We start from the raw sequence: 27,388 nt of genomic DNA, 5'->3' as shown, positions 1-27,388 counted from the left end.
TCACTGTTATCATTTTCATAAATAAAAATAAACGTACCTGACTTTTACATTCCCGTTTATTGTTGTTTTATTTTATATAAATTAAAAACCGAATAATAATTATAACCGAAATTATTATTTTCTTTTTAGATGAGTTTATAGGAATTGTTTTTAGCAAACATTACTCCTAATAATCAGCAATTTCTCACTAGATTGTTCTATCATGAAGATAAGAATGACCGAAGAAAAACCGAATTTAGTACTATACCATTTTATTCCACTTCCACATTATGTAAAATTTAAAAGAAAAATTCTAATCAATTTTTATGTCACAACTGTTCTATAAACAAATGTGGGAAAATTTGACTGACATGAGGGTAATTCTCGCTGAGACCGGCCCACTATTTACACTTGGTCTTTAAAAATGGGCAAATTTATACTTATTCGAAAGCTCGTGTCGAGAAGAAAGAAACTGCAGAGAAAGATAAAGAAACTGCATTCGGTTGGTCAAATTGGTGGACCCGTCGGTAGTTATAACTGAAACAGTTTTTGAGGACCCCTTGACTTTTGACAATTCTTGGCTCACTCAAACTACCGTTTTGACTCATATTCCGAACACTTGAGGCCAACAGTGACTTCAAATGCATCTGATTGGCATAGATTGGATGATATTTGTGTAAATTTTAATTCCTTCGCAAAGTCTAACTGGTAGCTGTTGGGTGTACTAAAACTAATTAAATCAACATTATTATGATTTGATTAGTTTTGATATTGTTTTCACGTGAAGGTATGGAACAACATTTTGATTCAAATGCCGAACACTGTGTTCATTCTGTCTCATATTCCGAACACCTTGATTCAAATTCCGAACAGTACGAATAAATCATATTCAAATGAATAATTTCGCAAATAAACTTATCTGAGCTTGTTCTACCGATCTTAAACTAAAGAATCATCGCTACTCCCGCAGTATGAATTAAATTGGAGACGTTAAAATTGAATTGCAATTGACTGCCATTTCCTTGTTATTTTGTGACATATTTCAGCGAAACATTTCAACCAAATCGCCATTGGAAAAACTGAATTTTCATGATGTTTGCAACCACCTACCGTTTTGTCTCAAATTCCGAACAGACTCATATTCCGAACACTCTGTTTTTGTATGGCGATGTGGTTGAAATGTTTCGCTGAAATATGTCATCAAATTAAAAGAAAATGGTAGCCAATTGCTGTTCAATTTTAACGTCTTCCAATCTATTTTATACCTCTGGAGTAGTGATGATTCTCTAGTTTGGGACCAGTAGAACTAGCTCAGATAAATTTATTTGCGAAATTATTCATTTGAATGCTATTTATTCGTGCTGTTCGGAATTTGAATCAAGGTGTTCGGAATATGAGACAGAATGAACACAGTGTTCGGCATTTGAATCAAAATGGTGTTCCATACTTTAACGTAAAAACAATACTAAATAAGCTAAAATAAACAATTTTATCGGCACACCGAACAACTAACAGTTAGACTTAGCGAATAAATTGAAATTTTCATAAATATCAGCTTATTTATGCCTATCAGATGCATTTGAAATCACTGTTGGCCTTAAGTGTTCGGAATATGAGTCAAAACGGTATTTCAAAAGCTTGTCAATGGAAAGCTGAGCTAGTTTTATACAAAACATGAAATAATCAGAGGTGATTGTTTATTTTTTATAAAACATAACGTACGATTTCGCAAAACATTTCTAATCGCGCTGGTGCGGTCAAATAATGGTGCTATTGCGATTTACGTTCGCTGTGATGTATTTGAATTGTAAAATATTATTTCTACGATGCTTTACATGAGATATTATAAACATTGGCGCTAGGGGTCATCCAAAAATAACGTCCATAATTTGAGGGAGGACAGTGCAGTATTGGAAAAATCGTGAGAGAGGGAGGAGGGTGAATCTTCCCCTAGAAAAGGACTCCCCTTTGAATTTAAATCTTCTTCTAGAAGGGTACATAGAGAGGGAGGATGTCAATATAGGAGACCCCCCTCGTCTAGTATGAAAATATAGCTTGCTTTTGCAATGATCACTCATTTCGGTATCGGGCACACATAGTTTGTTGTTCTCAGTCTAGAAACTTCATAAGAGTCACACGCAAATCATGTCACGCCCATGGATCCTCGCTCCTTCAAGTAATAACGAATGCTAATTGCCTTGAACGAATTTTATCACTTTTTCAACTGAGTGTACAAAAGCTACAGACCTTCTAAGTTTTTAAAGCTTGTCACGCTCTGCCTAACCTCCACCACTCCTTGGAGAGTGACATGATTTGCATGTTGACACCAACCCGGGAGCATCATGACAGCTGCAGTACAACGTCAATGTACCGAAAAATTTTGGTCCGTGGTACTGTCAAACTCAATGAAATCATGGAGTGTGCTCAAAATAGGGCGTAAACTAGAATTATGCTTGATGGACATAAAAAAAGTTTTACATGTTTTGTTTGGCATTTGTAACATCATTATAAACGAGTGATCACCAAATAGCGATTCTCTAAAAGGATTTGTACGGTCATCGGGAAGATTTTGTATGGCCCACGAGCGAGTTTGGAATAGTGGTGTGATGTGGTCCGCATGCTGTAAGTTGCTTATAGTAACCGTTCCTTTGTTTACGAAATTATGTTTTGACCACTTGACAATTCAAAGCAAGACAAATTTGTTAGGGATCGTTAAAATATTACGTAACACAACAAGGGGAGGTAAGGGATATTTTGTAGTGTTTCGGTCCATATAATAAATTGAAATTTTCCATATAAAACCTGTTACTTCAGGGAGGGAGGGGGTTTCAATTGGAAAATTTCTTCGTTACCTAATATTTGAATCATCCCTTAGATATTTACGATAATCATTAATTTATGGGAAATTGACTGTAGTTATAAGCTTGAAATCAATCTGAGATCATATCAACTCGCAGTACATTTTCTTTTGCGGATTTGAACACTTTTTTTCCTATCCAGCTTTTTACGCTTGTCATGCTATAAAATATCTGACAAAAGCTCACTACCACCACTGAACTGAAACTTGAAAATAAATCCTTAGTAGCCCATTACTCACTGAAAAAAATTTCATTGCTTTTCTGTCACTCAAACTAAAATCTAATTTCGATTTACATTGATTATGTTTTAATCGCTTGATAATCATTCCCTTTCTTTTTTAGGTTTCCTCTAGATCGCCGCTATACCTTTTGAGCTGTAGGCCAAATCTTTCAAACAATATAGTGCGGTGCAAAACTTCCGAAAATGAAATGAAAATCAGTCAAGGAATTGTTGTCTGGAAAATTGAATGTAATTTGTCGTGAAAATTGAAATCTCTACTACAGTGCAATTTTCACAAAATATTGTGAGAACATCTTCCTGGATTTTATGATAATATTACCCACAATTAAAATCGTGTTTAATATTACGCTGGGCTCTAGCTCTGGATTCTAAGAACAATTCTTTCCAATCTGTGAGAATGATTTCCAGAAGTTTGCAATAATTCTAGGATCTCGCCAAATAACTCAAATAAAGCTTCGAGTTTTGTAAGAATACTGTAAAGGATTTTGCGAAAATTTTCAGAATTTAGTAACAATTCTTCCTAAGATTAAGTGAGAATCGTGTGCTGGAATCTGTAATAAACTTTTCATCAGAACATTGTCCAAAATTCTAAACTACAATCCTGTCATGGAATCTGTAAGGATGTAGTCCAGGATTTTATCATAATCCTACGCAGAAATATGTGAAAACTATGCTTTGAACTTTGTGAGAATTACGGCATGATGACATACTGCGTAAATTCCTTCCAGGATTGTATAAATGTGATGAAACTTTTAACATGATTCTTTGAGACTTCCTCCTATGACTTAGTGAGGATATGTTTGTTCAATTTGTTTTTATTTTTGAAAATTTGTGAGCCTTGGTCTTGCGAAATTCGAAAAGCTAAGCCGGGTCTTTTAAATCTCTTCTTCAAGTTGTTGTGAGGTATGTATGGTAAACCAACTCCATCATCATCAACTTATTCAAGCCTAAAATAAAATAAAGAATTCTTCATAATTAAATTTAACTTTAGAAATATTACAATAACAAATCATGATTATTTCCGCAAATCCAAAAAAAAACTTTGTTTGACAGAAAGAAGAAAACAATGAAATACGACTGTTTGTCACGGCATGCTGAGAATATATTTCCAAGTTTCAGTTCAGTGGTGGAAGTCAGCTTCTGTCAAATATTTTATAGCATATTGTTTTTATGGCGAGCGTAAAAAGCTGGATACTCACCACCAGATGTCTAAGTTTCAATCAGATAAGCTTATTGAATGAATTTTACGAACGCTAATATCACCAAAAATTGGCCCACTGTCACAAAAAGGGATCTCTAGTGATCTGACGTTTGACTTGGGTCGCTTGATATGGACTTATCCACCGGTGCACTAAATTTACTCAGTCCAAGAATTTTGACACTTGACCGAAACACTTGGGAAGCATCTACGTGACCCGGAATTTATCACACCGGTGGACAAGTCCACCAAAGCCAAACGTCAATATGTTGGATCCCTACCAGAAAGTAAGCTAACTTTTGGCGGCCATTACCGCTTCTTAAAAGCTGGATAGTTCATCAAATGGACTTATCCACGGTCTTCTTTTCTTGTTTTCCGATCTAAATATGTTTACATAAAATGACATCCACGCCAACACGAATGTTCACCGGATGAACAATGCGTGGATGAATGTGCAACGAAATCGTTTATTTTTCTGTATACATCGCCCTCAGTAAAGGTTTTCTTCACGCTGAAAGTTGCAGCGTGACGTTATCGTATAATAGTTCATAGGCTTATTTGATTGAAACATAGACCTCTGGTGGTGAGTATGAGAAAAAGTGTTCTAATCCGCATAGAAAAAAACTGCAAATAAAAAGAATATCACTTCTCGACTTGATTCGATCTCAAATAAAAAGATAAGGACACCGTCTTCAGCCATTTAGCTGCACGGAATGTAACTTAAGACTAGACAGTGGCACAGTTGAGAAACATTCCTGACGAAAAGTTTCAATGGCTGAAGCGGAAATCGAACCCACACCCAATGACACGATGCGCTTATATGCCTAACGACACTAACCGCACGGCCACGAGGCCCACAATATTTTATTTTATTTTATGTTACGGCCAGCGCTTTCTTTTGAGGGCATAAAAGCGATCCACAAATCAGTTAGGCTGTATTGTAAGCAGGGATTGAATCCTGAGAAAATTGAGAGAATCTCTCACGTATCGCTCTCTGTAACTATCATAACATGCTGCACATTATGAGCGACTGTTTATCGTATACTGCTACAAGTTTGATCAGATTGGGGGGATAGTAGTGCATGATAAAACCTCTCTAAACATGCTCCAAGCCGGGGGACACTGTTGTTATTGGAAGTTCGTGGATTGTTTATCGTGCCAGTAAACAAAAACACCTATCCCCAACGGTAAACAAGCGAGAAAAATGGATTTTATCATCGCTCTCTCGTTGGGGCTCTCGCTCGCTGCTTCCATTTATCAGACTTGTTACACCTTGCGATACAATGACGATCGTGGACCGCAACGGATGGGATGTTTTTCTTTGCTTGCTTTGATCGTGCTTTATTCTCAAATGAGAGCGAATTCTGCAACGCCTGATTGTAAGTAATTTCTTATAGATTACTTTTCCGCAAAACAAAGCACTAACACGTCATTTCATCTTTTCACCGAACGAATTGGTACGCTCTTAAGTTCATTAGGTGCTTAAACTTGGTGATTTTATTAAATTTATTTCCATTGGCAGACGAAAATATCAGACTCGCCCTTATTTCATTTCATTCCATTCGTTGTTTTGCACCCGTCAACAACGAAACAAAATTCCGATCTGCCATAGTGAAAAATTGTGCCGGCAGCGTTGGATGGCCCCATTGTTTACGTTGAAAGTAGGTACGTGAAAATTGCCTTATCTGTCACTTCGCGGGGGGGTTGGTTGACACCCTCCCTCTCTAATAGAGAGTCTCTATGTGTTCACGCAAAACGCGAACGGTGTGCAACATTTCAACCCTGATCAGTTCAGTCGTCGTTTTCACCCTGTTGTTGATCCTGTCTATGTAATCCATTCCCTATTCCCAATTATGTAAAGCAAACATATAACTAACCTCGAGTCGCCGCGAGTATTTCGGCTACCACCAGTAAACAAACACCCTTTTCTACCTGAACCTCACACACACTACTTCACGCAACCCTATCGACAAACTTGAGCTCTCCATCATCACACCACCCGGACCATCGATTGCAGCATCCAGTATGTAGTACATAAGACAGTGGAAATTTCCCACCGAAGCCATTTCACTGTGCATGCAATGATTCCTTCTACCTGCAGCCTATTTAAGGAGCTTGCGTGCACAGATATTCATTCAGTATTCAGTATTTAGCCGTTGTATGGCACGCGCAATAAACCGTCGTAGTTCGAAAACCGATACCCAAAGCGTTTCTCTCACCGAAGCAGCCCAGCTGGTAGTCCTTTTCAGGACTGTTGTTAAGAAATCATATTCACAGTCTGAGCTATCGACACCCCAGGCATTCCTTCAGGAGAAGGAACTGGCCGATCATCCTTGGCATTCCGAAGAGGAATTGGCCGCCGAAGCAGGGATCCTTCAACCGAAAGGATTGCCCTCGTCATCTACTGTCCGTGATCGGACATTTTGGTCCCTTCGAGCCGGATCTGAGTGATCCGCATCCAGCGTGTTGCACCCGCAACCGTGGCTTGGAAATTGCCCATCGTTCCCGTTGTTCCCGTCGATGCTCTGCAGAGTTGCTTAGGAAATATTCCTTGCTGCTTCGATGAGGGAAATTGCCTTCCGTAAGTGCGAAAGTAAGTCGCGAGTGAAAAACGTAAGTGCAAAAGTAAGTCGCGAGTGAGAAACATTTCGTGAAACGTGAGTGCAAAAACAGAGTGAAAAACTGTTCCGAGTGTGCGTGGAATCGTCGCCGCGGAAGTGAAAATCGATCCACCAGTGCGAAAAGTTGCCACTTGTGCAATTTGTTGAACGTGTTGGAACACGTTCGTACCTGTCGTCGTCGTGCGGAAGCGAAACGCACCATCGCCGATGCCGATCGAGCACACACCAACGAAAACCAACCAGAAGGAGAGGATGGCGGAGCTGAAATCGCTTGTTCACCTACGCGGACAGGTGAAAGCGAAAGTTACGCGCATCCGCAATTCCGCCGAAGAAGCATCCGGAGCTGGAGCAGTGCAGTTAGATTTGATCCAGCTGAAGCTCTACCAGCGAAATTTGGAAACCCACTACAAGGAGTATTGTGAGTTGCATCGCCAAATTGTGACTCTGACGCCCGCCGAGAAGCTGATCGAACAGGATGAAGCGTACATCGTGTTCGAAGCCCAGCACAACGAAACCTGCCTGCTAGTCGAAACGCTAATCCGAGAAAGCAGAACCGACCTGCCAAGTGTGTGGCAGTGGAAGTCACCCGATCTTCAAGTGCGACGCCCTCCGCAAGATGTCCGTTCCAGAACGAGAAGCCAAGGTAAGAGAGCTCAAGTCTTGCTTTAATTGTTTGCGAACGGGTCACAGGAGTAGTGCGTGTAAATCCCTCTTTAACTGTTGGAAATGTGAAGGTCGACACCACACCCTTCTCCACCCTAATGAATCTGATGTGTCTCCACCCAAATCCAGCTCCGATGATTCGGATTCCGAAACAAAACCCCATCCAATACAGTCCACTTCTGCCGTTTATCCTGCCAAGAAAGTCCACCATATGTGCAACAGTCTCTTGATGACCGCAATGGTTAAAGTGTTCGATGCTAATGGTAAACTTCAGCCTTGTCGAGTCTTCCTCGATAGTGGTTCCCAAGCAAACATTGTTTCACGTAAACTTGTCCAATCCCTGAAACTCCCTCGGCTCGCAACAAAGGTTGATATTGTTGGAGCCAACAATCAAAAGTCATCCCTGTCAGAAGAAGCGAAGCTCAGAATCCAATCTCGTTATTCCGATTACAGTGCGCAGTTAGAGTGTCTTGTTACTGATCAAGTCACTGGCCCAATACCGTCAGCTCCCATCGATATCAAATCATGGGACATTCCGCCCGGATTTGCCCTTGCCGATCCAAATTTCCACATTCCCGGTGAAATCGATCTCCTCATTGGCATTCAGCACTTCTTCAAGCTGATGATGCCAGGACAAATCAAACTATCCGACGATCTTCCAATCCTCCAAGAAACCCGTCTTGGATGGGTGGTCGCTGGAGCTGTTAATTCTGCTCGTCATAAGCCAGACAAATACACTGTTGGTGTACAGTCGTTAACCGGTAAAGTAAATCCCTCCTGTCGAAACTGTCCGCCCCGTCGTACAGTGTATAGTCCCACAGAGAATCTCTCCCTCGATCCACCTGATTTTCCATCTTTCCCAAAACGATCGATCTTTCGAAAACGAAGCCCTGTATATCCCTTTGTTTCTCAAAACCTCGAAGATACCCAATTCATGAAACAGATTCGTCAATCAACAAACCCAAAGAGTTGCCAGTTACCAATCCAAGTAAATGAGCCCCTGAAATCCAAACAGTCACGGAATCCTCCAACCGCATGTGCTGAAAACCCGCTTTACGATCTTCTGCTAGAATCCCGACAGTCTTTAGTGAATTCTCGTTCTTCCCCCAGTAATCGTACGTCTAGTTCGTCCACACTACTCGTTAACCAGAATCAAACCGTTACAACCAAACCCATCGTAATCAATCCAGGTCAACAACGCCCGCTTTCCGTTAATACCGTTAATGTAAGTGATTCCGTTAATCTATCAGATACCCAGCCCGTAATGAATCCAAAAATCACTGTAGCACCACTGCCTTTCAATCCACCGGCTTCACACTTTTCGCTGCCGGGAGAATGTTCACGCAAAACGCGAACGGTGCACTGAGGCAAAAATCTCGCATGATTTTCATAAGATCACACTAATGAACGCATTTTTGATTATTTTTTTGTTGGTTCATAAGACACTTGTGTATTTCATTCGACGAGATTGAGATTCATAAGACAAGTGTAATTTTTTCATAACAATCAATTGTCAATGTCATAAGAACGCTTATGAATCCCATTGCTCATCATTGCGAAGAACCACGTGAGGCAAATTTTCTCATCTCACTATCAGAAATTCAATATGGCTTCCGAAATGGACGTGTTTGCTGATTTGTTGCTGGCTGACTCCGTTTCTAATGGTAAATATTTTCTATTTATCATCAATTCCGTAACTAACACTTTCTTTCGAACAGATTAATGGCCGGTACGCTGATCATAAGTACTGTGCAAAAGGATAGGACAAGAAACGATCAAGGAATGATTCCGCTACCGAAATTACTTTAGCTGTACGCTGCTGAGAAGTAGAGCTGATTTCATAACGTCGGTAACGCCTGCCGTACAAATCAAAGGGAGCTGTCACTTTTCCGAGCGGAAAAATGTGCCGCTCAATTATTCCGCAAGTAAAAGTGACATTTCGCTCATACTAAATCAGCTGTCAAAATTACTTTGGTAAAAAGGAGAAATTTTACTTGAGTGATTTACTTTTCAGGTCCGTACTTGGCTTAAGGAATTGGATTCAAACAATAAGATTTCTGAATGAAAATTCAAAACAATTTGTATGACGCGTAAGAAATCACAAACCCCCCCTCATCCATTGATCCGCCCCTAACGTAAAGCTGCAACAATTTAGGCGTTCTTCACAACTTTTCTCAATAATGTTTCGCTGCTATGATATACTTCTTTGCGATCAAAATAGATTAGCCAACTAGAGAAAATCGAATTTTCATCCATTTTGTTGTATCGCAAATCGATTCTAATGCTTACAGTAAAGTGCTTTGATCGAATTGCGGCGTGACAAAATGGATGAAAATTTGATTTTCCCAAGTTGGTTAACCTATTTTTCAACGCGGATTAGTATTATTCATTCATTGAAATTTATAATCTAAAGCTCAAATTACACAAGACAGTCTTATGGAACCAAGAATGGTTCAGAACGTAATTCATAAGACTACCCGACTAAGGGTACATAACAAAATTATATCAGCATATGTTATTATGTTATAAGTTTTTTTTCGAACATAGGTTGTTACAAACTTGATGCAGGATGTTGTTAAAATATCTAAAATTATAACAAAAAATGTATGAATAGTAACATAAACATAACAAAATGTGTTTTAATTCTATCAAAAACATATCAAACCAAGTTATAATGTTTGATACAAAGTATCAAAATTATAATACTGATCGATATACGATAATATTGTATATTATTGAAATGAATAACTATCTATTTATTTTGTTATAAAGTTGTTAAAAATTAACAAAAAAATATCTTAAAGAAAAATAAAACACATTATGTTATATTTATGTTTTATTATGTTCTATGAATAACGGAGCCTAACAAAATTATATCATAATATGATATTCATATCATATTCTGATAAAATCTTATTATATTTTTGTTACAAGCCTCTAGTCGGGTATCTATGGATTTTGTTATCAAGTCAATGATGATTCATAAGATCATCTTACGAAATTCCTTCGAGGTGTATTATGGAAACAACATCTGCCGAAAACCATACGATGGTCTTATGAATTTCAAAGATTTTTCTTGTGTCGTAATTCCATAAGCAAATCTTATGACAGTCTTACGTTTGCTTTCCTCAGTGTGTGCAACATTTCAACCCTGATCAGTTCAGTCGTCGTTTTCACCCTGTTGTTGATCCTGTCTATGTAATCCATTCCCCCCTATTCCCAATTATGTAAAGCAAACATATAACTAACCTCGAGTCGCCGCGAGTATTTCGGCTACCACCACTAACAAACACCCTTTTCTACCTGAACCTCACACACACTACTTCACGCAACCCTATCGACAAACTTGAGCTCTCCATCATCACACCACCCGGACCATCGATTGCAGCATCCAGTATGTAGTACATAAGACAGTGGAAATTTCCCACCGAAGCCATTTCACTGTGCATGCAATGATTCCTTCTACCTGCAGCCTATTTAAGGAGCTTGCGTGCACAGATATTCATTCAGTATTCAGTATTTAGCCGTTGTATGGCACGCGCAATAAACCGTCGTAGTTCGAAAACCGATACCCAAAGCGTTTCTCTCACCGAAGCAGCCCAGCTGGTAGTCCTTTTCAGGACTGTTGTTAAGAAATCATATTCACAGTCTGAGCTATCGACACCCCAGGCATTCCTTCAGGAGAAGGAACTAGCCGATCATCCTTGGCATTCCGAAGAGGAATTGGCCGCCGAAGCAGGGATCCTTCAACCGAAAGGATTGCCCTCGTCATCTACTGTCCGTGATCGGACACTATGTACCCTTCTAGGGATTTAAATTGAAAGGGGGGTTCCTTTCTAGGGGAAGAATCACCCTCCTCCCTCTCTCACGATTTTTCCAATACTTGATACTTGATACTGTCCCACTTTCATTGACCCCCCTCCCCCTGTAAAAACTATATTTTCATACTAGTGGGGGGTCTCCTATATTGATACCCTCTCTTCGTACCCCCCCATCTTTCTAGTGGAAGATTGGAATATGACGTCCATCGTTTTTTGAAAGTTTCAAACCACCCTCCCTCCTTTCTCATGATTTTTGCAATACTTGATACATGCACTGTCACACTTTCAATGACCCTGCCCCCTTCCTCAAATTATGGACGACATTTTGGATGAACTTTAGCGCCACTATTTGTAAAACATCGTAGAGATAACTTTTACAATTCTAATACATCACAGCGAGCGTCAATCGCAAAATCACCATTATTTGACCGCAAATTGCACCAGCGCGATAATAAATGTTTTTCAAAATCGCACATAAAATTTGATTAAAAAATAACTACCTTCGATATTTTCATATTCTGTGTAACACTAGCTGAACTTTCTAATGATCCAAATACTTTTAAAATCGGTGGTCGAACGCCAAGACAATTCAGTTTTTTCGATAAAATCCAATATGGCGGTCAAATTCAATATGGCCGCCAAATATTTTTATTTTTGCAAATGAAGCTCCTATGTATTCTCTGTACAAAATCATGTTATTGTGAAGGGATTGTTGAAGAAATTTTTGAGTAACGGCAGTTTGAATGAGCCATGAATTGTCAAAAATCGAGGTTTGAGGAACCCCCTTGTTACCGTTATTAGTTATTACCGTTAACTACCGACGGGTCCATCAATTTGACCAATCGAATGCAGTTTCTTTACTTGCCCGACAGGAGCTTCAAATAAGCATAAATTTGAACATTTTGAAAGACCAAGTGCAAATAGTGGGCCGGTCTCAGTGAGAATTACTCATGAATAAAGTGTCAACGATAAATCACAAATTGTTGTTTTAGTAAATCAAACATAGATTTGAAGGAATATCAGAATTCCATCGTATTGAAACCCTCATAACTCCATAAAGAATCTGAGTACTCATGATTTTTTTTTTTTGAAAACATACCCTTATCATATTATGTTTCAGTGAACAAAAATTTTGTGAAACTCTCGTACTTATCTCCAAGAACACGCTTGAGCATGAATGAGAACTCTTGGCCGAGATCATGATGAATACTCCCCCCATTAATCAGCGCACTAAAATGTATACACTGTAACCTCAATTTAAGAACTAGATCGGGGGTGCGTAAATTGAATTAGTGCGTTAAACGAGGGAGTTTAGTTCGTAAAACGAGGTTTCTCCTTTTGGAGTTCACTTCTAAGAAATAATGTTTGCTATTTAGAGAAATTATGCTCTTGGTATTATTAATATTATTAATATTTTTGGTTCTTTATCAGACTAGAATGTGTGCAAGTTAAGGTGTTCCAAGAACTCTTTGAAGTTTGGGCACATGATTCTACATGAGTTTATGGAGATCAATTTATCATTTCTATGTAGAAGAATCTCACAATACTGGACCCCAGATGATTGTTATATTTTGAAGAATCGTTTGTATTGTTATATCTGAGTGTTGGTAACTAAATGAGTACGAAAGGTGTTGTAGTTCATCCAAATCCTTCTGGAATATATACCTGTATTGTACTGGCGTATTTAGCGATCCTTTGATGTTTTTTTAACATGACACAGGCCCTTATCCATTCATAGCAATAATATGAGTATTGTTATAATTTGTACCGATGTCCTAGGTCCTCCAAGGACTTCATCGAATATAGGATCTACAAGCGTGATCAATGGTCTATGGATAGTTTTTTTTTAATATGGCACAATATCTCAACCATTCATTTAGGTCATCAAATATTTCATTAGGTTGTATAGATGATTATGGTCCTCCAAGGACTCTACTGAATATAGGCCTTGGGATCTACGACCGTAATAAGTGATTGAAGGTTAGTTTTTAAATATCAAAGCCCTCTAACCATTCCTGTGACTAAACGGTGTATTGTATCAATTTGTTGTGATGTTCTTGGTCCTCCAAGATCTCTATCGAATAAAGGCCTGATCTGTACTGATTTTCTTGAATTTACATCGTAAAAAAGAATTTACATTGTAGGATTCCAAAATGGTATTGGAAATCGATTTCCGAAAATACCCATATTGCATGGGTTTCCAACGATTTTCCCCAACCGGAGGTCAATCTATTACATAATATTCCACATAATTGACTAAACTCAATTTACGCACTGCGTAAAAAAGAAACACAAATTGAATTTACTTAGTAAAAAAAGTGGACTGCTCAGTAGCAGAATTTAAAAAAAAAACAGACAATCGCTTACAAATCCTTGAAATATTGACCAACTTAACCAGAGACGAAAAAATAATATTTCGAGGATAAGATAATGAATAACAAAATCGTATTTTATATGCCTTATGTTCTTTTGCTAATTTTCATCTCTTCAAGTTCCGGTCTTCCGTTGGATATCTATTATGTTGTCGGAAGCAGTGTTTTCATAAACACATTTAATTAACATTTATTTGTAAAATAATTGAAAATTATCAGCTGATTCATAAATTGTGGTCTGATTGACCCATATTTGTGGACAGGTTTTTTTTGCCGATTCATAAAATGCGGTTTTATACTACAGTATCGGACATATAAAATGCACCAAAGCCGTTTTCCCATACAACATGGTCAACTTCAGAGAGCTATATCTCCGCCGTTTCTCAACCGATTCTTCTCATTTTTTCTTTGACGAACTATAAATTACCTCAATTTTTGATAACTATTGAAAATGTTGTGTGAAAACTATTGATTCAAAAGTTACAGATAGGTTGAATTTTGACATAAAAATTGCACCAAGGCACAAAGTGATGTAGCAGAAAAACTACGCTTCGTAGCATCTAGGTGTCTTCAGCGCATTTGTTCATTGAGTGATAAGGATCAAATGCGCTGAAGACACCTAGATGCTACGAAGCGTAGTTTTTCTGCTACATCACTTTGTGCCTTGGTGCAATTTTTATGTCAAAATTCAACCTATCTGTAACTTTTGAATCAATAGTTTTCACACAAAATTTTCAAAAATTGAGGTAATTTATAGTTCGTCAAAGAAAAAATGAGAAGAATCGGTTGAGAAACGGCGGAGATATAGCTCTCTGAAGTTGACCATTTTGTATGGGAAAACGGCTTTGGTGCATTTTATATGTCCGATACTGTATGTGCAAATAAGTGAAATTTTGAAATATAATCAGGTATTTCAGTGAGTACAATGTGCATGAACTGTAAGGATATGCCCAACTTCACCATTTGTTGTTGAATGCATTGAAAAATGTTGTTTATTTTGCTTTCTATATTTATTCGAATTTTTGCCAAGTTTTGATTGACTCACAATTGTGGAACCAGTGTTAAATATGTACCAAACACAAATTAAAAATTTCATATTTTCAAATGTATCGTAAAATTTCAAATTTTATTATTGACTTAGACCGATTTTAGATAGTAAAAATGGCGATTAGAAAAATTTGGAACCTTTTAAGTTTTATTTTTTTTAGCAGAATCCTTACTAGTTCCGATGATTACTGGTAAGATGTTTGTGTTCCAACAATTCACGATCCCCCCCATGGGTTTGAAACTAATTTCAAAATCAATAGATACTAACCTTATTACAACTAGTGACGTAGTGCCACATATCTGCATCGGATAAAGACTTGGGTGTTCGTTCTGGATCATCTTCCGAGTCGGAACAAAGATTCAGTGGCATCATGGTGTGCTAGTATTCCTTCTTCAGTCTTTAAACAGGTTCACACATTCACACAGGGGCACTTTCACTCACCGTATCTTTTCCTATTATTATTTGTTTGTTAGCTTCAATTATTTTTCTTCGTGAATGTTTATTCACACCGACTACGACGCATTCAGGATTCTAGTTATACACGCAGTTTACTGTCTTGCTACTGCGACAGGGACCTGTTGCATGCTTCTCAGTTTCACCTTTACTAACATTCTATTTGCGAGTTGTTGCAATTCTCTTCCCGCACTCTCCACATGCTCGAAAGGGCGCTAGACTGGGAATTTGTTTTATTTTTCTTTTATCGACGTGTGAGACTCGATTGGGAGCACAATAATCTACATGAGAAGTTGGAATACGTTGTTAATCATATGACGTGTGTACTTTTGCTTCTCGAAAAGGAAACGGTTCGAGATCAGCTTTGGGTCAACCAGTTTGACACAGATTCATTTCCTTTTGAGATTTACTCGTGAGATGAGTGGCATTTAGTTTCAGAGATAAGCTAATTCTAGTGCAATGCAATGATTTTAAATCAAGATTTTTAAATCATTAGGGGCCATTCTGGCATACGGACAAAAGGTTAAAAATCAAATAGTTAGAAGATAATTTGCATTGTTTTAATGTTTTCCATCTTTGAAAAAAGATTTTCGACCTTTTGTTGTTGTTCCTTATTTTCCTCTTCAATCTTTTGACCTTTCGACCTTTTGTCATGGATACGGTCATTCCATATCAAGTGTCCAAGTTCCGATTTCAACCAAATTTTGGACAAATATACATTCAATTGAAACATGCATAAAAAACAATCGGACTACCCCTGACTCTCTGTGATTGCAAATTTGATAAAAAGCCATAATTTTGGTTACCGTCTAAAATTTATTTCTACGAAAAAAAAATATAAAGCGAAAAATGACCTTCAGAACTTTTTAAAGCAAATCGTTTGAGGAATTTCGAAAAAGAAAAAAAATGTGTACCGTGTTGCTACATATCTCCCGTGCATAAGTTTGGGTTCACCCCCTAAAAAACATACAAAATTGTCCACTCTATATCTCTGGGATTACACGTCCAATTGAAACTATCTAAGCCGCATTCGAAAGGCAAAGAGTTATTCTTACTTCGTATGTAGTTTTCAAAAAACATTTTTTGAATTTTGTATACTAAATTTTTACTTAAAGTTGGGACATTTTTTTTTTTAAACACACTGAAAACACATAGCTAATTTCCTCAGCATTAAATCGACCTAAATTTTAAAACAAGGTGTCATTAAAAACGTAATCTTATATTCTTTGAAGAGCGCTCACGATTTTTTGCGGAAAAATCTGAAAACTATCCAAAATTAATGAAACAGTCATTGAAGTCATCGTGCAAAAGTTTGGGTTCACCTGAACTTACTTAAAAAAAAGCTATGAATTATGAAAATCGGTTGAAAAATGGCAGATATATAGACAAAAATTATTTGCGTGCGGCTCAGATGATCCCAAACTTTTGCACGATTTGCATCATACTGAGGGGTGAACCCAAACTTTTGCACGATGACTTCAATGACTGTTTCAATTGGACGTGAAATCCTGTATAATTATGGATAAAGCTGTGTATGTGACATCACTGCTCCTCGGTCCATGGGACCACCCCCATAATAACAAATTTGACGAAAATTGATGATTTTGCTTACATTCTTCAATTCATAGCTTCAATGTTATTACTCATAGAGAAAAATGATCTTAGGCACTTTTGAAGGAAATCGCTGGATTCTTAAAAAAACATTGTGTTTGGATAGAGTGTTGCCAAAAATACTTATTAAAACTTTAAATTTTTCGTCGAATGAGTATTTTTTCTTTTCAAAAATTTGATCCCATCGTGTTTATCAGATATTTATTTTACAGTCCGAAAAATCTCTTACATACTCGTGGTGTTTTCAGCCAATCTTGAAAAATTGAATTTTTAAGCTAAAAAGTCTTACTCATCGGTCGATTTTTGGAGATTATCAAAATCAATGATTATTAGAAATTGGTTTGAAAATTTGACAATCTATATTTTTAATTTTCAAAAAAGGCTTGTCCTTCGAAAGCATAATCAATAAGAAGCCTGCTGAAAAATATCAAGTTATTTTTGAAGCAACAATTTTCGAGATACCGTAATCCAGGGTATCATTGATCGGAACGACTCATCTCGTAATAAGTTGGTATCGTCATTTATTGAAGACCCGACTAAGGGTACATAACAAAATTATATCAGCATATGTTATTATGTTATAAGTTTTTTTCGAACATAGGTTGTTACAAACTTGATGCAGGATGTTGTTAAAATATCTAAAATTATAACAAAAAGTGTATGAATAGTAACATAAACATAACAAAATGTGTTTTAATTCTATCAAAAACATATCAAACCAAGTTATAATGTTTGATACAAAGTATCAAAATTATAATACTGTTTGATATACGATAATATTGTATATTATTGAAATGCATAACTATCTATTTATTTTGTTACAAAGTTGTTAAAAATGAACAAAAAAATATCTTAAAGGGAAATAAAACACATTATGTTAAATTTTTGTTTTATTATGTTCTGTGGATAACGGAGCCTAACAAAATTATATCATAATATGATATGCATATCATATTCTGATAAAATTGTATTATATTTTTGTTACAAGCCTCTAGTCGGGGAACCATTTCCAAAGCATGAATGTTGCTTCTCTTTCTTATACTTATAAGCTATTAAAAATTAAGATTTTTGCAAATATTGCGTTAACTTCATCCGTAAATTTGTCAAGTTTGTGAAACAATGATTTCAATGGTTAAGGATTACACTACCAAAGATTCATTTCTCACATAAGTTCTGCAAGCGATATGAGCAAGGAAAATATGGTTCTCACTAAAAATGGCATCGTCAAAAACGGTTCCGTTGTCAAAAATTTTATAAGTATGTTCAATTAGGCAACATTAACGAATTACTGTTAAACATGTAGAATTCCCTTAGGAAATTGCCTACCTTTAGGCGTACTCCGCTGTTCGAGGTGTTTTTATTTTAAAATAACTTAAAAACTAAATGAGATGTAAGCGTTTCGGCATCATATTCGGCTTCAGGGGCCATGATTTATGTAAGTAACGACATTTTCAATATTACCGAACGTTGTATCAGCTAAATGAAAAAATCACATAAAACATTTTTGTAAACATGCTTAAATCTTTAAAAAAACAAACTACAGTATATAGTCACGAGCTATGGGTGGCAGTACTTGTTTTGAAAATATAAAACTCACATCATTTATATTTTTGGATGAAATATTCAAGAAATATCCTAAAAACTGATCAATGTAACCCCGGATTACTGTACCATAAAATCATTATTCTTCGATTTTTTTTGGAAAATAAATCTTTAAATTTAAATGGAACTGATATGATTAGAGTTTTCAGGTTAAAAGTACGTCCTGACGGAAGTAATAATATAGTATTAATATGAGACATAACCTACGCCTTCATAGAGTTGCTTGTTTAGTCCTCACGTCATATTTTAAACACAATAGAAAAACAAATGCTTTATATTCAGAATATCTTCCAAAGCACGATGCCAATCATTAAAGTTGGGAACACTGCTGTAATGAAATCGAACTTATTTTCCATGTATTGTTTTTAAAATGTGTTATTCTGAGATATTTGGAGAAAAATGCTTACAATTTGCTGTAGTTCGATGAATATGCGTATACGATTTCAAAAGTATGAGATTTTTTAATAAAACGACCATGAAAAGAAAACTGTATAACTAATAATGCGGGTCTCACGATTTAGCTCTATTTTATACAAATATAGTTTCTTTAGTAATCTAAACCAATTTTTAACATGCTTTTTCTTTACTTTTTCTGGGAGTAAAAGGATGGTGTTTTAGCAAATTTGGCCATAAGAGGTAAATCACTAGAATGACCTACACTCTTAAAAATAATGAAAATTACTGTGGATGTAATTCTGGTTATAACTGAATGACACATGATGTAAGTGATGGAACGACAGAAAAACGTGTCCTTGAAGATGTATTGCACAAAAAATTTAATTTTACAAGTTAAAAGACACGAAAACGATCGGACTGTGATCTACATTTCCCAAATCAGACACTAACGTAGTTAAAATTCTACACAAATTTACATCATTTAGCTCGATACTTTTATGTGCATCCAGAAAGATGTAAATCACATCATTTTTTGGTAGTGTGTAGTGTCAGAGAACGGTGGAATATAAATGATTTTTAAAGCGCTACCTTTAGTAGACTGATAAAGGATACCAATATACAATTTGTTGATAAAATAAGGATTTTTGTTATGCAAAAAACATTGCTTAACCGATTACGATTTTATCAATGAATAGAAAAGATATCTTCTTCTTCTTCTTTCTGGCGTTTCGTCCCCACTGGGACAGAGCCTGCTTCTCAGCTTAGTGTTCTTATGAGCACTTCCACAGTTATTAACTGAGAGCTTACTATGCCAATGACCATTTTTGCATGTGTATGTCGTGTGGCAGGTACGAAGATATTCTATGCCCTAGGAAGTCGAGAAAATTCCCAACCCGAAAAGATCCTCGACCGGTGGGATTCGAACCCACGACCCTCAGCTTGGTCTTGCTGAATAGCTGCGCGTTTACCGCTACGGCTATCTAGGCCCCTAAGAAAAGATATAGCATAAACAAATTGTCCACTTTATACAATGAACAGACCTTTATTAATTGTGGACCATATATCCTTATTAATTGGCAAATCTGGCGCACAAATTATTCCAAACCTCATGTTTGGTTCTAGTGGATCTTTTATCTATCCATACAGTATGTTCGGATCGGGTCGGCGAAAACAATTTTTGCAAATCAGCTCGTTTGATTTTAGGCGGATCAAGCTGTAATATAAATTATACGGTTGAAATTATTTTCAATATTAACATATTTCATTCCATTTCATTTATTCATCCATATACTTGTAGATTAAGAGTAACCCTTATAACGCTCTACAATCGGTACTTTCGTTGCCTGAACCACTTATTCAAAATCTAATTTAATCCAATACACTTTCAGTTTAACTTAAAAAAAAACAAACATTTGGTCAAATACTCTACTCACAATTTTATTTCCCAATTCCTCCTCTTTAGCTATCCTCCTTATGCCTTCCACAATATATAATAATTTCCTATTTCATAATTAAATTCAATTATTTTGTTGTTGCTCAACATCAAACTTAAAAAAAACTTGCAAATTTTGTCCACGATGATTCAATTCTGTTCCACTGTGCAGTTGAACCATTCACCGTCCTACACGCCTCGTATCTGTGGTTGATTTTAATATTTACATTTACAATCGTGGAAACTTAATATGTGTGATCAACTGACCTGTATCTCCGCAAGAATCGAATTACCACAAACACGATATCTCAAACACTAACTTTTAATAAAGATAAAACCAACTATCCGCACTATAATCTTCTATCAATCTACTTTTCTTCCCTGTTCATGTTTTTGTTTTTAACGCTTTTCATAATTTTCTCTCTTCTTTTCTCTTGTCATTTATGCTCCCGTCAACTAATACTCACATCGCTTCTCACATCTCATCGGCCATTGTGAGATGACATAAGCACCGCCCAGTGATACCAGAACACAGTAATTAAGGAATTATCTAATGATCTACGAATCGACTGAATTTAAGAAAAAATCAAACAAAACGAAACAATTGTAAAACAATATTGATCTGGCTGCACTGTTATGAACGTTTTTATAATGTCCATTGGTTATTAAGTTCTTGATCAGTCCAAAATATATTTACTTTGCATTGAGCAATAAATTATTCGTCGAATCTTGGATTTATATTGATTCTTATATGGAAATTAGTGACTTTTATACTTAAAAACTCATTTTCTCAAGTTTGGCTCAAAACACCACGGCAAGTTGTTTCGACTGCAAAACTTCTAATTAACACGAAGAAGTCAAAATTCTTAAAATGGGGGAGGAGGTGGGAAGGTGTGGCCCGATTGGCATACAAATTTGACTTCTTGGATGTTTTAATTCGGTTAAAATCGGTGATCGTATATTACACGTTTTTTTTTGTGGACAGTTGGTATAGAATGACCCATATATTTTATTGGACAGAATTGGTTTTCCGAAAAATATGAGATGTCAATGTTTCAATCATGTTTTTTCATTTCATCAGGAAGCTACGAACAGGAATCTTTTTAGAATCTTCCGAGTGTATCTAAATATTTATGTATTTATTTAGTCCAGGAAATCCTTCAACAATTTTGCAGGCAATTTACCGATGATTTTTAAAGAAATCTGCTCAGTGTCTGTTAAAGATCTTGCCATTAAATTACTAAAAATGTCAAAACAAACAGCCTGACAATGTCAAAAGTATATTTCATAGAATCTAAAATATATTCGCTTAAAGGGTTAAAGATTTATTGAAGATCGTGTAAGAAAACACCGCTTGGATTCTCCAAACCATGGTTTCACAAAGAATGTGCTAAGAAATTTAAAGAAGTTTCACTAAAAAGCATTCGTTAAGTTTCCATTAAGATCTGGTGATTCACTAAGGATCTCGCTATAAAAGTTCTAGAAAGAGTCCTACAAAATAAAGTCAATTTTTTTTGGGAGAAATCTGGCAAAAATCTGTAAGCCGACAGTTTTTTCAACATGATTCTGAGAGTCATTCGTTAAGAAACTTTGCAGCAACTCATGGTTTGGGAGATACTAGACGGATTTGAACCTTTAGTTTAATTTTGTAGTTTTGGCCATGGTTTTCATGAATATTTAATATTATCTCCTGAAAAACCATATACGATAAACACTGAAAAAAAAAACACGTGAAATTACAAATTGTACTTTTTGAGAACATCTTAAATGATGGCAGCACTCGTTCAAGCTTTCTCATTTGATATTTCTTTGAATTTGAATAGATATTGCAAATTATGAGATGATTGCGATGCATCAAAATATTGCACAGAGAAAGGAAACAGTTTTATGTTCCCATTATTGCTACCATCTGTGTTGAAACTAATAATCGGAACTTCGAAGAGCACTTCATTCTGATAGCAATAGAAATCTGTGAAAATACTCCAAAGATGATAGATTTTGTTTAAGTATGAGCCCAAATAATTCTGTTAACAACACCAGAATCGTCAAACATCGACTGAACCAGAAGGTGTTGTGATATAGTATAAAACGCATTCCAAACTCTCTATGTGGTTAAAGGCAATTTCAAAGCCAAAAAAACTCAAGATAGATTTTGGAATAGACGCCATATGAACATTATTCCTGTTTTTGGTATCTAAGTATTAGGATAGCTTTTCGTTATTCGAAATATTCTAACGTATTCGCCAAGCATGAAAAAGCAGGACAAAACTTGAAATATGAAAAATAAATCTGGACGCCTCAAAAGAATCTTAAAATCAGGACATGCTAAATCAGGACGGATGGTAACCCTATATTATGGAAACTTGGATTTGATTTAGGTAAGCATATTATTGAAAAGAAATCACTTTTCAGCATTGTATCTGAAGTATTCCATGAGATGCACGAACAAAAGTGAAATTTGACGTCAAAAAATGTCCTAAACTGCAGCTTACGTGCATCAAAAAAATTAAGCAGCTCAAACTCACATATATTATTCACGAAAAATTTAATTATATTGAACCACCCTGAACTGCCGACTCGATAATAGCAACACAAGCGAAGCCAAACATGCAATATACACACAGCTGCTGCTTTTTCCACCATTTACAGGAAAATCACACGGCAGAATGAAGAACTCTATCTGTACATGAAGGTAGAGAAAATTCAACATCAACAAATATCCCTTATTATCCGAACATGGGATTCACGCAGATTTTGTTTCGCACACGCAGTTTCACCTCACTTTGAACGGTTTAGAAATAAACATTTCGAGTTTTAATCGCACTTCCAATACGAGCTGATCTCGGAAAGGTATGCGGGTTTATCGGGTTATTTTTTCGCACCAAACAGGAAATATAATTTGCATTCCACACCTCCGTTCGCCGCTAGGAAGAATGGAATTCTAGCAAACTTTAATTACACTTGTCGCTGAGCCCCAACTTTTCATATACTTCCACTTGGCACTTAACATTTCTTCACGTCTAATCTAACAGATTGATGAGGGTATTTCACTCGTTTCGTGCAACATTATTGCCTTTGGATTTTCGTTCGACATTTCTCGACGAGGCAAAACAAATACTCTCGATTCGATTATTTAATGAAAACTGCGTTGTACCAGTACAAGTTGCTATTTCCCTATCGGTGGTCCATCAGCAGTTTTCCTTCCCGAAATGAGAGGAAAAGAGCTCCTAGCAAAGGCCATATTCTCCCCGACTGCCGTGTCACGAAAATCATCATGAGAGCTGGACCTTGAACGGTCTGGAGAGAATCACGCTCTCCGGTTGCGTAGAAAACATGTGGAAACTGTCAAACTGGAGGTAGAGAATACCGTTTCCCGTTATTCGTTTTACGTTGGAAACGATTGGAAAAACACCTACCGAATTCACCTTTATTTTTCTTCGTTTATGAGTGATCCACTATTGGGGAATGGTAGGTGAGCTGGGTATCCTAAGTAAAGCATCAATGCATATTAGTTGCCATGCTACACGCTTTTCTACATTATGTTGTACAAGTTCATTGGGGTTTATTACATTTTAGAGGTATTTTGAAATACTTACAATAATCGATAAATGATAGTTGAGAAGTTACACCGTTAAAATTTCAAGTATATTTGAATGTAATCGGCGTAAATCGGCTTATAACGCCATTATGTATAAGTTATGGTATATCTTTACACAACATTTTCGTTATTAGCAGAGGCGCCAACTTCATGAACATCATAAAAATAGGGCAAAGAATTCGAACGTTAGTTTTTGAATGATAAAGAAGACGTCCTGTTTAATTTTCTAACAGCTAAGAACATACAAATAGCAGTCATTACGAAAACTTATTTCAAACTTTTTTCGTCATTTGAAACACAGCTTGATAAATATACGTTCATAGATGCCTATTTGCCTTTTCTATTTCTATTTTTGCACACAACTTGTCGCTAAGTAGATTTCCTTCAAACTGACTTGCGGAAATTAGTCGAAAATGTTTGTCATTGACGACTTTAATGCCAACCGTCGGCCACGAAATAATTCGCAAATTTTATTTGATGCGTGCTCTTCAGAGTATTTGCCCTACTTGCTTTTCCTCATCTATAAACCCTTCTACGATTGATTGGGTCTTAACTGACTCAAATCACCTTTGGGGCTGTCCATTTATTAAGTAAGAAAATTTTGACGGTTTTCAACCTCCCCTCCCATGGCAAGATTTTTTATATAAAAATTAAAAACAAATTGTATTGCGCGCCATAATTTCTTGCGTAACTAATCGACGACCCCTTTGTGGCCAACTGGTCACTCACGCTGATTTATATTCTGATCAAGCCCTTGTTACATTTCAAATATCCAATGATCCATTCTTAATTCTATCAGCACCACTTGCAATTATTTACGAGCCAAATAGAATACATATGAAACATACATTGATAGTTAACATGATGTTAACATTTCATTACAAACAAAACTTTATTCTGACAATGCTCTCGAAACTTTAACTAACTCCAATGTTAAAGCAAGGGGCATTGCAATAACAAAAACAACAAATTCGAATCCGTGATTATACACGATGATCTTAAACTCTTTATCCGCCTTAAAAACGTGAAGAGAACAATTTCATCACACTCGCGATCCTGGTATGAAAATTATATGGCAGCATCTGCAAAAGTAAATTAAAATACGGTTTACTCAATTAGGAAACAAATATTTTGAGAATGAAAGATTTCACCCCCCCTTTTGGAAATTATCTAAAATTTTGAGTTTAGTTCCGGCATTGAAAGAGGAAAACAAATTATTACTAAATAATTGCGAAAAAGCTCAATAATTTGCTAGTCCAATTGAAAATCAAGTTACTTAGGATTTTAAAATCATTCTCAAGCAAATCAAAGTGTTTGAAAATTCCTGAGGACTGATTTGGAAAAAGTGAGAACCAAATATTCAAACGTCGATAACTTTTAGCAGTATAACTTTTTTTTTATGTTTTTTGGACCATTTTTTCGCAAAACGCCTCAAAAAATTCTTCTATTTTGAGAATCTGTGTCGATATCGATCATAAGTCATCTAGATCCGGAGATATTCCGAAATTTCTGGGGAGACCGACGTTTTGCTATAACCTACGTAACCAGATATTTTGTCATGTGCGGTCATTCGCTGCTCGAAACAATACTTCAATGAGAACTTGTTTTGAAAAAAAAAAAAACGAAGTTGATTGGTGTAACCGTTTTGGAGTAATGAACATTTTCGTGTCTGATACCAATCTGGTCGTATGAAGATCTTAAAAACTTCAAAAAACATCGCTTTGTAATTTTCAGATTTCTTGAAGACAACGCAACAGATTTGTATGATTTTTTCAGAGAAGCTCCTTATAACTTGACATTGTATAGCCTATATTTAAGTTTTTTGATAAATTGACTAAAAACAAAATGGCGGCCAAAGTATTTTTATGCGGGGAATATCGGTCCCCCTAGGAACATCTGAATATCTTCAAAACCAGATGACCAATGATCAATATTGACGCAGACTCTAAAAATAAAAAAGTTTTTTTATGGCTTTTGAAAAAATGATGCATAATGCATGCATGATGCACCATTCAAAAAAGTTATCGCATGATGGAGTTTTTACATCCTCATCAAGAAAGAGATTAACTAATCATTCTTGGTTGATATATTTAACAAATGTTCTCTTTTGGCATACCATATTGACTAATATTACCAAGCGTTTAGTTGCATCGAGTCAAGGAGTGTGGGTTCGATTCCCACTTCAGCCCGGAAAACTTTTCGTCAGGAACGTATTTCGACTGTGACATTGGGCGTTGCATGCTAGTCCGTTGTCAAGTGTGGTGCTTCATTCAAAGAACATAACCGTCCACTGGAAGCATTATCGTGTCCGAGTCTTTCAAGAAATGCATAATTTCGCAAATTATTTCATGTGAGCTAGTTCTACTGGTCTTGAACTAGAGAATCCTCACTACTCCGGAGGTACAAAATAGATTGGAAGACGTTTAAATTGAATTGCAATTGACAGTCATTTCCGGGTAATTTGATGACATATTTCAGCGAAACATTTCAACCAAATCATCAAAAACCAAGTGTTCGGAATATGAGTCTGTTCCGCATTTGAGACAAAATGGTTTTGACAATTTGAGTGAAAATTAGAAGTTCGGTAGTCAAAACTTCGGCGAAGTTCGGCGTCGGTATTCTAATTTAGTGCTACGGCCGACGCCGAACTTCGCCGAACTTTTGTTGGTGATATTTCATTTCTCTTATGAAGTTTGGTCTAACGTTAATCTGAATGCACAATATTCACACCTAAGACAAGACGTGTCAGGTCAAAGCACAAAAACGAAACCAGTTACCTGTCAAAAAAGACCCTGGAAACATTTTGGCCTCCCGCGCATCTTCCTCTGATTTCTTCATTCATGCCCCAAGCGCGTTCACATATAATCCTCAAAACGGTCGCAGGCCGTCAACGCTAGATCTGGTTCTTTCCAATAACTTGGTTAATATGTCAACGGTGTCTGTTGTTTCGACATAGATCTAATCGCACCAGTAGTCACTGTTACTTCCACATCACGATGTTACGCACGAGCTAACTGGCAACTGTACAAGCGATTGGTGAATGAGAAAATCGATCTATCGGCCGGTGTGATAAACAACCTAAATTGCTCTTCAGCGATAGACAACTCCATCCTACTTCTGACCACAACTCTCAAGGAAGCAGAAGCAAAAGCAGTACCAAATGTGCCAACGAAGATGTATAACGATGTCAAGGTCTCAAATTCTACTCGCCAGTTAATTCAGCTAAGAAACGTTCGTCGTCGACAATGGATTCGCACTCGTGATCCTCTAATGTTGATGATAGTTGAATCACTCAATAACCGGATTAGGGAGGAGTGCATGTCGGAAAGGAATCGTCAATTCTCTAGGACTATCTCCAATCTGGAAAACGGTGCAAAAGATGTCTGGAAAATCAGCAAAGCTCTTCGTAAAACTGTTAAATATAGTCCACCACTGCATCAAATTGACACCAACTCTTTAATATCATCTCCGTCTGAAAAGGCAAACCTCCTCGCA

The 27,388-nt window shown here is 36.6% G+C and overlaps 1 protein-coding gene across 1 annotated transcript in view; it reads right to left on the bottom strand.

The window, feature by feature from the left end:
- The window catches only part of LOC5573569, a 313,982-nt gene that overhangs the window by 50,733 nt on the left and 235,861 nt on the right, over window positions 1-27,388 (bottom strand). The window lies entirely within an intron of this gene.

The sequence above is a fragment of the Aedes aegypti genome, chromosome 3 (assembly GCF_002204515.2).
Source record: "Aedes aegypti strain LVP_AGWG chromosome 3, AaegL5.0 Primary Assembly, whole genome shotgun sequence".
In the NCBI taxonomy this organism is placed as follows: Eukaryota; Metazoa; Arthropoda; class Insecta; order Diptera; family Culicidae; genus Aedes; species Aedes aegypti.
This window is presented reverse-complemented; position numbering and strand designations above follow the sequence as displayed.